The sequence below is a fragment of the Boleophthalmus pectinirostris genome, unplaced genomic scaffold (genome assembly GCF_026225935.1).
Source record: "Boleophthalmus pectinirostris isolate CB_2022bp ecotype Guang Dong unplaced genomic scaffold, ASM2622593v1 HiC_scaffold_23, whole genome shotgun sequence".
Classification (NCBI taxonomy): domain Eukaryota; kingdom Metazoa; phylum Chordata; class Actinopteri; order Gobiiformes; family Gobiidae; genus Boleophthalmus; species Boleophthalmus pectinirostris.
In genome coordinates, this window is record NW_026571207.1 from 10,461,198 (window position 1) to 10,477,240 (window position 16,043).

Consider the following 16,043-nt stretch of genomic DNA (forward strand, 5'->3'; position numbering starts at 1 on the left):
CTAAACCAGGACTTCAACCAGGACTGACCCAGGACTGACCCAGGACTGACCCAGGACTGAACCAGGACTGACCAGGACTGACCCAGGACTGAACCAAGACTGAACCAAGACTGAACCAGGACTGAACCAGGACTGAACCAGGACTGAACCAAGACTGAACCAAGACTGAACCAGGACTTCACTGAACCAGGACTGAACCAGACTGAACCAAGACTTGACTGAACCAGGACTACCAGGACTAAACCAGGACTGAACCAGGACTAAACCAGGAACCAGACTGAACCAGGACTGAACCAGGACTGAACCAAGACTGAACCAAGACTGAACCAGGACTCAACCAGGACTGAACCAGACTGAACCAGGACTAAACCAGGACTGAACCAGGACTGACCAGGACTGAACCAGGACTGAACCAAGACTGAACCAAGACTGAACCAGGACTGAACCAGGACTGAACCAGACTAAACACCAGGACTGAACCAGGACTGAACCAGGACTGAACCAAGACTGAACCAGGACTGACCCAGGACTAAACCAGGACTGAACCAGGACTGAACCAGGACTGAACCAGGACTAAACCAGGACTTCACCAGGACTGAACCGGGACTGAACCAGGACTGAACCAAGACTGAACCAAGACTGAACCAGGACTGAACCAGGACTGACCCGGGACTGAACCAAGACTGAACCAGGACTGAACCAGGACTGAACCAAGACTGAACCAGGACTGAACCAGGACTGAACAAGGACTGAACCAGGACTGAACCAGGACTGAACCAAGACTGAACCAGGACTGAACCAGGACTGAACCAAGACTTCACCAGGACTGAACCAGGACTAAACCAGGACTGAACCAGGACTAAACCAAGACTTCAACCAGGACTGACCCAGGACTGACCCAGGACTGACCCAGGACTGAACCAGGACTGACCAAGGACTGAACCAGGACTGAACCAAGACTGAACCAAGACTGAACCAGGACTGAACCAGGACTGAACCAGGACTGAACCAGGACTAAACCAGGACTGAACCAGGACTGAACCAGACTGAACCAAGACTGAACCAGGACTGAACCAGGACTGAACCAAGACTGAACCAGGACTAAACCAGGACTGAACCAGGACTGAACCAGGACTGAACCAAGACTGAACCAAGACTGAACCAGGACTGAACCAGGACTGAACCAGGACTGAACCAGGACTAAACCAGGACTGAACCAGGACTAAACCAGGACTGAACCAAGACTGAACCAGGACTGAACCAGGACTCAACCAGGACTGAAACCAGGACTGAACCAGGACTAAACCAGGACTGAACCAGGACTGAACCAGGACTGAACCAGGACTCAACCAGGACTGAACCAGGACTAAACCAGGACTGAACCAGGACTGAACCAGGACTGAACCAGGACTCAACCAGGACTGAACCAGGACTCAACCAGGACTGAACCAGGACTGAACCAGGACTGAACCAGGACTGAACCAGGACTGAACCAGGACTGAACCAAGACTGAACCAGGACTGAACCAGGACTGAACCAGGACTGAACCAGGACTGAACCAGGACTGAACCAGGACTGAACCAGGACTGAACCAGGACTGACCCAGGACTGACCCAGGACTGAATCAAGACTGAACCAAGACTGAACCAGGACTGAACCAGGACTGACCCAGGACTGACCCAGGACTGACCCAGGACTGACCCAGGACTAAACCAGGACTGACCCAGGACTGACCCAGGACTGACCCAGGACTGACCCAGGACTGAACCAAGACTGAACCAGGACTGAACCAGGACTGAACCAGGACTGAACCAAGACTGAACCAGGACTGAACCAAGACTAAACCAGGACTGAACCAGGACTGAACCAAGACTGAACCAAGACTTAACCAGGTCTAAACCAGGACTTAACCAGGTCTAAATGAGGACAAACCAGGTCTAAATAAGGACGAAACCAGGACTTACCCAGGACTCAGGACCTAGGAGTGTCATTAGCATGCTATATACAAGCCTCAACCACTGAACTGATCGCTAGGACTACACCAGGGCTGTACCAGGTCTAAACCAGGACTCATTCAGGAGCACAGCCGCTGACCCAATCACCTCCTCTGATGATGTAATGTAATAAATACACTAAAGTCACTCTCAGACCCCGTTTACACTCAAACAATTCCACATATCACCATACCACCTTATCGGAAATGATCTATGTCCAGACACGTTTTTTCTGTTCCACAATCCTTCCCAATCCACACAGCGTTGAACATATTTGTTTACATTTTACAGAAATGAAACTTAAAACCGCATGGCTAATTTACATAAACTAAGCACTCAAAAAACAGTTTGCTATTGTGCGCTGATGCGGTTCAGCTTCTGTCAGACTAAAGGACACGACTCAGTGGAATATGAGTGTTCTTTCTGTGACAGAGGGGTGTTCTGCTAATGGTGAGTCTGTTCTGTGCTTCTATCTCATTGGAGATGATTCATGTGAAAATTTTCAGAGATTATACGTCTGCAGGTCATATGCATAGACCGTATATATGAATATATTCTAGCCTCTTAGCGTTTTGGCGGTGAATTAGCTACTTCGCAGTGCATAGACCTACATCAGCGTTTTCAGGCCATTTTCAGATCCGTACTCAGATGAATTCATAGGAGCTGGCAGCATCAGATCGTTCCCTCTCTGGAGCCGTTTTCCATCGGATTAGTGTGGACGAATACTGCATCTGCAATGAAAACGATTCAAATGCGTACCAGTGTGGACGGGGCCTCAGCTTGGTCCATCGTTCCAGGAAAAATCCAGAAAATGCCACTTGTTTCCAGGGCAACGGACGTCCTGGACGCAGGTCAAGTATTTTTCCCATTTGTCGTTCATTTGATTCACCTGACCCGCCCGTGTGTAATCACTTCCCGCCCGCATTCCCACCCGGAAAATTCCAGAACATTAAAACCCACCTGTTTCAGCAACTAACCCTAACCCTGTACCCGACCTGGTGCAGGACTCTGGTATGACATTAAACAGTTCTACCTTACATTTAGTAAATTGCGGGGTTTTTTTTTTTTATAGCTCTGGTTTGGTTTGGAATGAAGATAGAAAGGTTTATCACACTGTGAAACATTCCAGACAGAGTAATAACATCTCCATGGAGAAAAGCATTTGACGGCCTCTTCATCAGAAAGGTTACACAATGCACCTTTAAGCTGGATACTGTTTCCTTCTAAATACCACATACTCCCATCCATAGGCAACCGGAGATTAAAAAAAAAAAAAAAAAAAAGGAAGTCACAGCTGGGAAAAGCTTTTTGGCATTTGTGATGCTTTTTGGAACCTATGTGAGAGGAAATGTTTCAAGGAGTCTCAGGGCTAAAGGAGATTACAGTTGCCACTGAAGTGAAGATACGTAAGAGCGTTCATGGATTGTGAGGTGAGATTGTCAAGCAGAGATATTTTTAGCTGCTAAATCCCTCCACACACCCGAAGATAAGGAGATACAGGCAACGAGCCATGCCTTCAAAAAAAAGTCTCCACTGCACTAGATATCTTACCTGGTGTGATTGACAAGCGGATTAACCAATCAGAAAGAAGAATGGTTCGTTCACATTAAAAACATGCATAGCAACATATTGTAGCTGCTAACACGTACAAAAGGAGACAAAGGGGAGGAGAGGAGGAGGAGATGTCTTCCTCCTTTGAGGGACTCGTGCTACAAATTAGCAGCTGTGGTTGTATCAACTAAAGTTTTGAGTTTTTTCGCACTCTATGTCCAATCTGTTTTCAGTCCCTTCTGGATTCAAACAGAATGTAGATGGGACTGGCTGGTCAGGCAATTAGAAATCATCTGTTTGGTTAATCAACTGTAGTGGAATTTAACAAAGTATAGGTGAGTTTCAGCTGACGTCATTGTTGTTAAAAGCCCACGTTGCATGCTGGGAAATATTTTGGTCAGAGGCAAGAAACACGATAGCGTCAAACACAGTGCGTAACCTCGTGTATTTATCCCCAATAATGGTAAATTCCTGCTACATTATCAGATGCACAAATAGAAGCACAGAAGAAGGAAAATGTGTTTTTTGTATTCTGAGTGAAAAGAACCGCTAACGGTGAATTAAACGGCTTTCAAACATTCGCAGAGCAAACGTAGAAGATCCGAGCAAACCGTGGACTCCAACAAGTTCAACAACACATCGAGACTCTTGAAGGCTTTCATCTTTTGTGCTGTGAATGGCCCAGGAGTGTTTATTGTGGATATCGCCGAAGTGAATATTTGGCCAGGTAGTTGGCAATTCTGACCAGAAATTTGGTTTGGTCCAGGCTTTGCAGGGGTTGAAAAGGGTGATTTGGCTCCATCGATGCTTATGACCAATTTCTGGTCAAATTGTCTTCAGTCCTCTGCCGTTAGAGTGGATAAATATCCGGGATCAATACCCTTTACGTGCTTTCTCACTCCTTCCGTCATGTTGAATTAGTGTTTCTTGCCGCCGACCAAAATAATTCCCAGCATGCAACGCGCGCTTTTGTCAACAATGAACCTCGCCTATAAGTAAAAAGACTGTACTCACAAATGTTTTTTGATATTTGTATTTTATAGTGGATACCTTTTATTTCATGTCTGTATCTGTACTTTCAACTCAATTACATTTCTGAACTGGGCAGAAAAGCATATTTCATCTGATTTGAGGGGTCATTTTTAGTACATTCAAGGCCGAATTATAGTTCTGTGTCGACTCAACACTAGGAGGCTATAGGATTTAAAACTTGTTCGTAAACGCGTTCGTATTTAACAAATGAAGTGGGAAAAGTGAAGTACCAGAAATGTATCTAGAGCGGTGTTAGAGAGGAGCAATCACAGACTTTATTGTCTGCATTGCTTCCTCTGCTGTCTGCGTTGTTTCAGCTCATAGTTAAAACATTTCGGAGGTGCACGTCTGTCGATACAGACGCTCTGCAGAGGGGGTTCACAGCGATGCAGACTCTCTGTGTCATAACGCAGACGATTAAACACACAACCATAAACTGGGCTTTAAAGAGTTTGAGTTCTAGTCCATGTAGTATAATAGAAAAAAAATGCATTGATTTATATTGCTACTGTTGACCAAAAATCTGCACATTCTTTATTAATATCACAACATTTACCACCTAAACAGTTGTAAAAATCAGTGTGAAATACTTTTACTTTTTACTCCTAAAGTACTTTTTAAATAGGTACTTCAGTATTTCCTATATTACACAAAAATATTTTACTGTACCTTTATTTCAGTAGAGATAAGCAATTCCAGAGCTGAAATCATCCAAATGATTTTAGTGAAGGTGTATGGAGTTACTTCCTGTACTACCACATGACATCACAAGGTGGAAGTGTGGAGTGTTTTCTGTTTGAGAGAAAAACTCAGCTTAAATATGCACGTTTTGTGTGTTAAATATGTGTGAATGAAACAAAACACAACTCCAGGTTTGTTTTTGATGAGGAAGCAATATTATAACACAGATCAGAAAACATTATAATATATGCCCTTTAACTGAAGTAGAATTGTTCATGAAATTGTTATTTGAGTAATGTTTTATTCCTTGTATCTGCATCTTCTTCTACTGTAAATCACCAAGTGGCTAATCACACAAGGATTTGGAGTTTTGGAGCATGTTGACATTCTTGGGAAATCCAGATGTGAGTTGGTATCAGAATAGTGTGAGAATTCAAGCAGGCATGTTATGGCTAGGAGCTTTTGTGTTGGTGCAGATGTAACAGATTGCAGTGTCACGTTATCGCGTTGCACGATCTACCTGTCTGACCACAAACACGCAGTCAACAAAATATCTGCCTCTAGACAAAATGTTGTGGAAATACTGTGAAACTGTGTGCTTTGTTGTCTTCTGGAAATACCTGGAAATGACTTGAAGAGATTGATGCATACAACATGCTACTGAGATCTGAGGAGCTGGAGAGAACTAAATGTGTGAGATTATTTAAGCATATATGAATAAATCAAAAGAGGTATGTTTATGATGTGAATACCACATTATAAGTATAATTTGTACCAAATGACATCATCCCGTCACGAAGTACATGTGTGCATGGAGTCGCCATCTGAACTCAGACTGAAGCAGGTCCATAATACATTAGTTTGAAGGTCACCCTGTTTTGTTTTGTTTTTTTATCAGTTAATGCATCAGTTTTATATAGCACTATTTTGGACACTCAAAGACACTTTACAGAGCATTATTCATTCACTCCATACCTGCTGGTGGTAATCTACTACTGTAGCACAGCTGCCCTGGAGCAGACTGACAGAAGTGAGGCTTCCAATCTGCACCATCACTCACACACACACCACCTTCATACTAGGCAATGTGGGTGAAGTGTCTTGCCTAAGGACACAACAACAGTTTTGTGACTGGCACCCCCCTGTGGCACCTGGACTTCCCAGTGGTCTCCCATCCAAGTACTAACCAGGCCCGTCATTGCTTAACTCCTGAGATCTGACGGGATCAGGCTTTGACAAGCCGGTATAGCTACTAATTAAAAACATAATAAGCCCAAAATTATAAAAAAGAAAAGACAAAGAAAGAAAGAAAGAAAAAATGCTTTTAAAAGTATGCTTAAGATTGTCATGAATAGTAAAAGATGTTGAAAGGACATGATGATGGTGAAAATAATATTAGTTAAATTACTAAAAATGTTTATTAAAAATTAATTAATAAATTAAAATATTAATATAAAGGGGCTTGCAGTTTGGTTATGGCTGCACTACCACATTACTTTTGTTTTATTTAATTAAACTTCAGTGTCAGTGTGTGTGTGTTTGGGGTGGGCAGTTTTTGTTGTTTTGTATTTGTTGTAGGTGTTGCTCTATGTTTTTGTGTTTTGTTTTTATGTTGATTATTGTATTTTCTTAAATGTTATATTCTGCTGTCTTTAATAAAAAAAAAAAAATAATAATAATAATAAAAATAAAAAAAAAAAGATTCTAGCTGCTGTCCCTACCCAGGGTTTTATAGCAGATTCCACCCCTCGTCTGTATAAAACGAAGAGCTGTACACAACATTATTACCCTCTGTACTTCAGACAACAGTGTTAAACCTGTGACCACATGAAATGAAAACACATAGAGATGTAAACACATTTCACTAAGTAACATAAGATTATACTTCAATAAATAACAAATGATTGAACTGTAATAGAATTATGTCACTGATCATATCTCACAGTTACACTGATGTTGCTTTAAACTCATGTTACACTGACCAAAACCATAAACAGTCCAGTTCAGGTTATTTTCCACTAGATCTTATTCTGACCCTGCCACTCTTTTAAACCCCCCAAAACTCAAACATTTTAAAAGATATATAAATTGTGCCGAGTTTGAATCAAATCCATGAAAGTTAAGTTGCATTTTTTTCCTAAAATGTGTGTTTGGGGATGTGGAAGATTATTTCTGTTATAGCGAGTGATCTGTTGGAGATTTGAAGCTGATAAATAAAAGTTTTTTATTTACATGAAGTAATTCCATGCCAATATGTCACAGTCAGTTAGTTTGGGGAGAGGATTTGCACTTGAGAATACATTTTTTAATAGTTACTTCTATAAATAGTCTAATAACTGTAAACAGAAATGCATAAACTCCTATAAGGTTATATTGTTGTATTCTTCGTTTCTAATTGACAATGACACTGTTTATGACTATAGCACCATTTTTAACAGACTCATGTTATTTCACAAAAGGCGGGTCCCACAGAAGGGGATTTGGGGGTCCTGACACTGAATGGGGCTGCGTTGAAACAAAAGATGTGCACTAATGAAAAATCAAAGTAAGAAAAAAGTAGCAAAATAATTGCGATGGAGGGTCTAGCTTCCCAAGTATTAGAACAGATTTTACAGTATAGACACAAATTGAACCATGGATAAATTGTAGAAAACTAGTCAGAACACCCCTCTGTCACTAGCCTAGCACAGTTTACAGATTTTGTGACATTGCGTAGTGGTCTTTTACAATATACACCATGAATCTGTGTATCATTCATTCATTTGTTTTTCAATATAAATCCAAAAATAAGAAAATGAAAAAACAACAGTTTTCTTCATTATTTGTGTCCAAAACCAAAATGAAAAAACGGATAATGATTTGTTTTTTTTTCAGTTTTCAATTTTGTGTTTAAATGAAGAATGGAAAAAAATGTCTTCCCGTTTACGTGACTTCCGTGACTGTGATCCCCGCTGTATACAGACTGAACCAGGACTGATCCAGGTCCGGGACCACACTGGAACCAGGCCGGGACTAAAGCGGGACCAGAGCGGGACCAGACCGGGACCAGACCGGGACCAGACCGGGACCAGACCGGGACCAGACCGGGACCAGACCAGGACCAGAGCGGACTCCGAGCTTTGACTCCGAGCCTCCGCGGGGTCCAAGCCTCAGCTTCGAGCTGGCTGCAGTGGGCTCTGAGCCTCCGGTCTGGTCCTGGTCTGGTCTCGGCCTCAGTCCTGCTCTGGTCCCAGTCTGGTCCCGGTCTGGTCTCAGTCTCGGTCTGGTCCCGCTCTGGTCCTGGTCCAGGTCTCAGTCCCCGTCTGGTCCCGGTCTGGTCCAGCTTTAGTCCCGGACCTGGATCAGTCCTGGTTCAGTCCGTATGCAGTGCAGAAGTCCAGCATCGCAGTCACAGAAGTCACTTGAACGGGAAATGGTCGTTATCCGTTTTTTCCATTCTTCATTTAAACACAAAATCGAAAACTGAAAAAACAAATCGTTATCCGTTTTTTCATTTTGGTTTTGGAGACAAATAATGAAGAAAACTGTTGTTTTTTTCATTTTCTTATTTTTGATTTTATATTGAAAAACAAATGAACGAATGATATATGGACTACCATGGGAAACAAGAATAAAGTTGGGGCCCAACTTTAAACTCACACCACCTTTTTGGGTTTTACCTCCATCTGTTGAGTGGCAGCCCTTCAACACTGCTTGCTGTTTTAAAGATTATATTTAAACCCCGTGAGCTGAGCCATCAAATTATTATTCAACTTCAGGATGACGTACAATTCATTACCCCTTTTCAGCTTAATCCATACTTGTGCCAATGAAACAGAAAATCTTGAGTTATGTTTTCACTTTACTGCAGATATATGCAGTGGAACATGTTGAAAACATTTTGCACATTGACGGATCTGTTCAGCCCTCAAGTTGTACTGTACCCCTGCCAGTCACAGACTTTTGTCAGCTCTTTTACAGCAGCTCGCTCTTTGACTGTTCCTCCTCTCGATCTATAAGCCCTTCACCTTTCAATCCGTGCACTCTCGCCTCATCGGGTACAAAACGACTTCTATTTTCTATCAATGCGCACTTACTCCTGCTTTTAGTCAGCAGTCTTCTGATGGTGCCTCATGATTTAGGGGTTTTGTAGAGGATTCATCATTCTAAAATGTGTTCCTGCATACACTTTTGTATAATATTGCAAGTTCAAACTTTTTTCATGAAGGTGCATTACGTAACTTTTCTGCTGGGTGCTTTTGCGCTCCTTCTGTGATGTGATTTGCTTTGTTGTTATTGACTAAAAAAATCTACATCATTCTTTATCAATATCATTACATTGAACACCTAAGCAGCTCTAATAATCTGTGTGAAATATGTTTACTTTTTTTGTTCCTAAAGTACTTAAAGCTGCACTGCGTTATTGCTTTGTCTAGAACATAAAGAAGAGCGCACGTTACCCCAATCCTTGCGTCTTTGCACTGGCTTCCTGTTAATTTTAGAATTGATTTTAAGATTTTATTGTTTGTTTTTAAAGCTTTGAATGGAGTTGCCCCACCGTAGTCTCGGACCTCATCCAAAGTTACACCCCCGTGCGTGCTCTGAGGTCCAAGGTCCAGCTCCAGCTCGTGGTGCCTAAGACGAGACTTAAAACCAGGGTGGGCAGTGCCTTCTCTGTGGTCGGCCCTAAGCTCTGGAAGGCTCTGCTCCTCCACATCCGAACAGTCCCCACAGTGGAGAGTTTTAAGTCTCGTTTTTTATTCTCTGGCTTTGAGTTGTATGGTTCTCTATGTCTTTTATTTATTTTATTTATTTTTATTGTATTTTATTGGTTTTATTTATGTATTGCTATTCTGTGATTTTGCTCTCTCTTATTTTATTTTACTGGTTTTATTATTTTAAGACTAGTATGATTATTTTAGTAGTTTATTTTATAATTTTATTATTGTTGTTATTATGTATTTGTGCAGCACTTTGGAAACTGCTTGTTTGTGAAATGTATAGAAATAGAATAAAGTGGACTGAGAACAGACATGTCAGACTCAGGCCCGGGGAGCAAATTTGGCCCACAATATAATTATATTTGGCCCACGAGCTCATATCAAATATGTATTAAAGCTGCCCCCCTGCACCTGCACCAGTATGACGCATGCACCACTAATACTACTACTATTAATACTAATACTACTACTTTGATGAACTTTTATCTAAGAAGAGATGCCAAGAATGTGTGTCTGCTTTAGACCCATGTGCATCAGAGTAAATCACAGTCTAGCAAACTGAGCTTGGATGAATGTTTTTTTTATTTTTTTATTATGATTTTTGACTGTTCACAGTTGAAAGATTGGACTTTCACAGAAGTTTTTTGGCTTTGAAAAAAATAATAATAAAGGGAGTTCAAAAGCAACAGACATTATTTATTTAAAATTGTGTTACAGTTTTATATTATTCTTGTTCTGGTTTCAATGTTTAAGCAAAACTATTATTTAACATTTATTTTAATAAGAAAAGGTTTAAAATTACATTACTTCAAAAGAAGAGAAAACATGCAGATGCTGTTGAAGTTATTCAATAAATATTTAGTTTGGCCCACGACTTTTAATTTTGACTCTCTCTTTGAATTTGACTTGACACTCCTGGTCTAGAATGTTCCACAGTACAGATTAAACCTGTCCATCACCAGGGAGACAACAGGTTACAACACTGCGCTACATTACAGGTCAGATCTGTGGGGAGTCGCCTCTATTCAAGGAATTATTGTGTTTTTGAGCAACAGAAACACCCGTAATGAATAAATGATAGATGTTTAATGACATACCGTGGAACATTCCAGGATCCTCCACCATAAAAGTTGCACAGTGTAACTTCAAGAAGATTTTATTTTTATTTTTTTGTTATGTTGTTACTTGCCCCTTTATTTGTATTTTTGATTAAGTTACAAAATGTAGTACTTCTTCCGCTCTGCTTGGTAGTGGTTTCTGCATACTTTTGTGTAATATTGTAAGTCCAATATTTTACTGTTTTTGTTTTTTTTAAATAAATGTGCATTATGTAACTTTTCTGCTGGAGGCTTTTCAAATACTTCTTACAGTGGAGATGTTATTGTTTTGTCTGGAATGTTCCACTTATCGAAATTCTAAACTGGGACACACCCGGGTTGGGATGGTTAGTATAAATAAAATAGCAAAAAGAGTGTGTAACATTACATAAACTTATCTACCGTAAGAGAAGCAGGTGTAGCCACGGAGCTATGTTACAAGTTGGGTCTGTGGAGAAGCGACCCCAACCACACTAAGAATCTATGTTTTCAAAGACTTTTTTTTGTTTTAAAGGTCCACTAAGAAAAATTTCCGGTGAATGGTCCAACCCACGGAGTTTATATTGCTTTATTTGGAATATTCCACAGTATGTCATTAAACATATCTCCATGGAGACAAGGCGGTGATGCAACCAAGCCAAGTTACTGGTCAGATCTGTTGAGAGGACTGACAATAGGAATTTTTAGCTTTTTCAGGATATTTTTGAGCAGTAGAAACCCCTGTAAATGCATTTGAGATAAGTTTAAAACCACAGGGACCATTCATGGCACACTCTCATATTAATCTCCAATTAATTATTAAATAAAAAAAATAATAAATGTTCTAATTTCCCAGATGTCTGTCTTCAAAAAGTACTTATTGTGCACCTATTACTGACTGACTAGCGCACAAAGACTCGACAGTTTTTAATTCAGCAAGTCTGTTCTGAATGCAGAAAGTCACCAGCTGTCACGGGGTAGGAGGCTATTCTGAGAAGGGTTAATGGCAGTGACATTGGGTGAAATATTGGGTGAATGGTAAAAGAAAAGAAAGAAAGTGTGAATAGAGGGCTTGGAGTTGGAAGGAAACCCAAGGCTACAAGCTGGATATGGGGTAGATAGAACAAATCAATGGAAACAGAGAGAAAGAAAGTGTCAAACAGGACAAAAAGAGTACGATTAATGGATCTACAATTACAGTATCTATCTGCTACTATTACTGTAGAATCGCTTTTCATATAATGTACTCTCTGTCCTGTCCTTTTTCCTGCAATTTCTGCTCAACTCTCCTTCAACCCGGGCTCACACTACACTAACATGTGCGTCACTCTGAATTGAGTTCTACACATCATCAATCTGGAACGGCTCCCACTGAAAATGATGAGAAAAACTATTAGAAATATTGTGACGAATATTTAAATCTTATAGGGAGAGTAACAGTAGCCAGGCTGGTGCCACCTAGTGCCTCCACTCAATTTAATTTTTCTCCAGCGACTAGGTCACGAATCAGAAGACAGTTCGCAAAAACCCCGAAAGTGCAAGTTCGGGCACCAGCCAATCGGCGAAGAGCCATACATTCTGTGTTGGCAACGATTCCTGAGATCGAGGATTTAAAGCCTTAACAAAGAGAATGTTTGGTGAATTTTATCAAGGGGAAAGACGTTATTGCCCTTCTTCCTATGGGATTTGGGAAAAGCTTAATGTACCAGTTAGCCACGTTAGTGGTGCAATAAATATGTCATGACCAAATAGCACCGATTGGTTAAATGAAAAAAAGTACCCGCCTACCGTCAAGCAAATGCATCCTAATGCTGAGAGATCAGACGGTTTCTACAAAGTGAAACTCTAGCCTGATTCATCAGCTGGTAACAGCGGAACAAGCCAAAAAAATCTAACTTTTATTAAATCTTGTTAAGAGCACACACAAAAAACAAGCAAAGGCATCTTTCCCCTCAACAAATGCACTTTTTTGTACAGTTAATAAGCATTTTGTCTGTTTTCCTAAAATAGGCTGAAGTACGTCAGTAGGTATCGCCATGTTTGTTTTGATTCATTTGTGGGAGCTTCTTTTGGTTTCTCCACAAACTTTAGTGCTGCTCTGTCATTGATCCACCATCTGTTGGGCAATTTTGAACCATACAGCAGGATTTCCTCAAGTTGAATTCTCATGAGCTTGCGAACTCACAAATATTGAGAGAATTCATCTTCCTGTGCAAGGATTTCTCCACCACTGCAGGAAAACATTAGTCATTAGTCGCTCCATTTCTTCTTCTTCGCTTCCATTCTTCCACCAGGGTTTTTGTCAGGAGAAACTACAAAATTTGCCTTATCAAAAGCAAGAACACGCTATAGCCAAACAGAAAGGCAGAAAAGGTGCATTGGTTCATCAGTAATCTGCCTGAATCTCCTCATTCAACTGTTATCCCAAATGACAGATTGTTTGTGCAGACCTGAATAAGTGAACAGCTGTAATGATGTGATGTTCTGGCCTTGGGGTAGTTTTGCTTAAAGCGATGAATCACTGTCTAAAGGGAGTCTGGTAAAGCAGGAAACAATCATCACGGAGAAAGCTGCCAGATGACAAAGAAGATTACACTAAACCCTCTTCCTGAAATAGCTTTTATTTTATTCATTCCTCATTGGTTAACGAAAGACAATATATCTGTTTACCAATAACGTGCTCATTTTAGCATATCTGCTATCGGTCTAAAAATATGCATAAAACTTTATTACAATACCTAAGAGCTAAAAGGGTAGACAGGCTGGCGCCACCTAGTGCCGCCGCTCAATTTCATTTCTCTCCAGCGAATAGGTCAGGAATCAGAAAACACTAGACGGTCTGCAAGAACCCTGGAGGTTGTAGACCGCGCACCAGCCAATCAGCAAAGAGCTGTGAAGCCATGACTGGGTCCCTTTTGTGGTACAACACAACAGTAAACAAAGCGATCAAGATGGACGTAGATGAAGCCAGACATTCTGTGTTGGCAATGATTCCTGAGATCGATCCTGAGACCTTTACGGAAAGTACAAAAACCTAGAATTTATGCTTAAGTACTGTAACTTATTGATCCACAAGGGAAATAATTTGAACATTGTAGCTCAAAATATTATAATACAACCCAAAGAGCAAAAATATAAATGGTTATAATAAATTTTAAATAAGTAGAAAAAAAAAAAAAAAAGGAAGAGACAGGTGTCAAATAAGATATACTGTAATTATATAAGGATTTTCAACAGGCAAATTTTAAAATATAAAAAAATATTTGTTTCTGTTCAACTTTTCCAAATATTTACAAAGTCAGGTATGCACAAATCTATATTTAACATTTATATTAAGCATCTTTAGTGTTTTTTATGTACATGAATTGGCTACGACCTTCAAAAATGTCATGTGTTGCAAGAATAACCTCAAAAAAGTTTTATTTTCTAAAACATGGTTGGGATATTAATCTAAGTTCTGAGTAATATGGAGTGTAATGAAACAAACTGTTGGCATTTCTTTTGATTTTTGATGCATATTTATATTTTCTTTTGACGTCCAAATGATGTTCTTTTCTTCGTAAAATGAAATAAAAAAATGTAAAAAAAAAAGCCTAAAGAATGATGCAACTTCCTCTCTTTCAGTTAAATCCAAAATAAAAGTTCCAAAATAGTCATTTCTTGATGGTCGCACCACATGATATTTGAAAAAATGGACACGCTCTGACTATATTTGGTTGTATATTATGGGGGAAATATTTGAGAAAGCTGAAATGTCATGTGGGACTACAAAATACTTCAGAAAATATGCCAAAAAAGAAAGAAAATAAATTTGATTAGATTGAGGATATGTTTATATGATGACGTCTGAACAGAAGGCGCAAAAGTGGCGTCGTGTCTTCACTTTTTATTCCGCGTTTAGACGAGTGTGTGCATATGGTGACGCAAAAGTGTTGGGAATTCAACTGGGTATGCATGCCAGGCGGTTTGGTGGTGACGGTAGGGGGTGATATATGTGACGTAAACGCGTACGAGATGTGAGCAGTTCTGACCAGAGTTTTGCGTCTTGGGCAGTGTAGATGGAAACACTACGGCGGAGCATATTCAAGTTTTCCAGTCTGGAGGGTTTTTGCGTGTTTAAACCCCAAAAACACCATCACCATCTAAACGAAAGTCACTTCCGATAAAGTATTTTATTGTTTTTACTCGGAAGCGTTCTCATGTAAACAGGCCCTCAGCGTAATTTTAAAGAAGTTAAAATTAAAGAAGAAAAGGTTTTAAAGAAGTTAAAAGGACGGTCGCACCACATGACATTTTAACACTAAGTACAAAAAACATGCATAAAACTAATGATTTCCATGGAGTTTAAAGGTAGTACAGATATGTGGTGAATTATTATGAAATTTGAACCTTTTTAACTGAAGAAATTGCGATTGTACAAAAAAATTTCATGTCACTGACCATAAATGTATATGTACAAGTCAAAATAAAATATAAAGATAATTAAAAAAAACAAAAAACAGCTTTATACAAGAGGTCAAAGGAAGACAGTGCAACAATATGTTTTTTTTTTTTACAGGACATAGGTGAGTTGTTGTACAGTTGTTGGGAGTATTATCTGTTATATAAAGGTGAGTTGTTGTACAGAACATTACAGTACTACTTCAACTTCATTACCGTCCATTACTGCAACATTGTACAATAGTGTCTCTATAGAAGTATAAAAGTATCATTAACGGTGTCCCATTTCCTTTGTCCTCGAACAGGCTGAATGATTCACCGGAGACTAAATGGAGATCCCACTCTCCAGGCACCGGAGCGGGTTAAACATATGGAAGCGGGTAGACAGTTACCAAAGATCGTTGTAATCCTGTTAAGTTTACTCCGAACTCGCTAACCCGCTGCTCTCACTCTGCCCCCGTCACGTTGTCTTTGTGGGAGATTGGGGCTCCTGTGGGTTGACGAGGTGCGAGATCCGGTGCGCTCAGGGCTGGGAACTATAGAGTGGTCTTTCCTACAAAAACAGCTCC

At 40.2% G+C, this 16,043-nt stretch overlaps 1 pseudogene; it reads right to left on the reverse strand.

Moving 5' to 3' along the window:
- Positions 1–6,397: 6,397 nt before the first annotated feature.
- LOC129410771 (5S ribosomal RNA) lies at positions 6,398–6,515 on the reverse strand (annotated as a pseudogene).
- Positions 6,516–16,043: the final 9,528 nt, after the last annotated feature.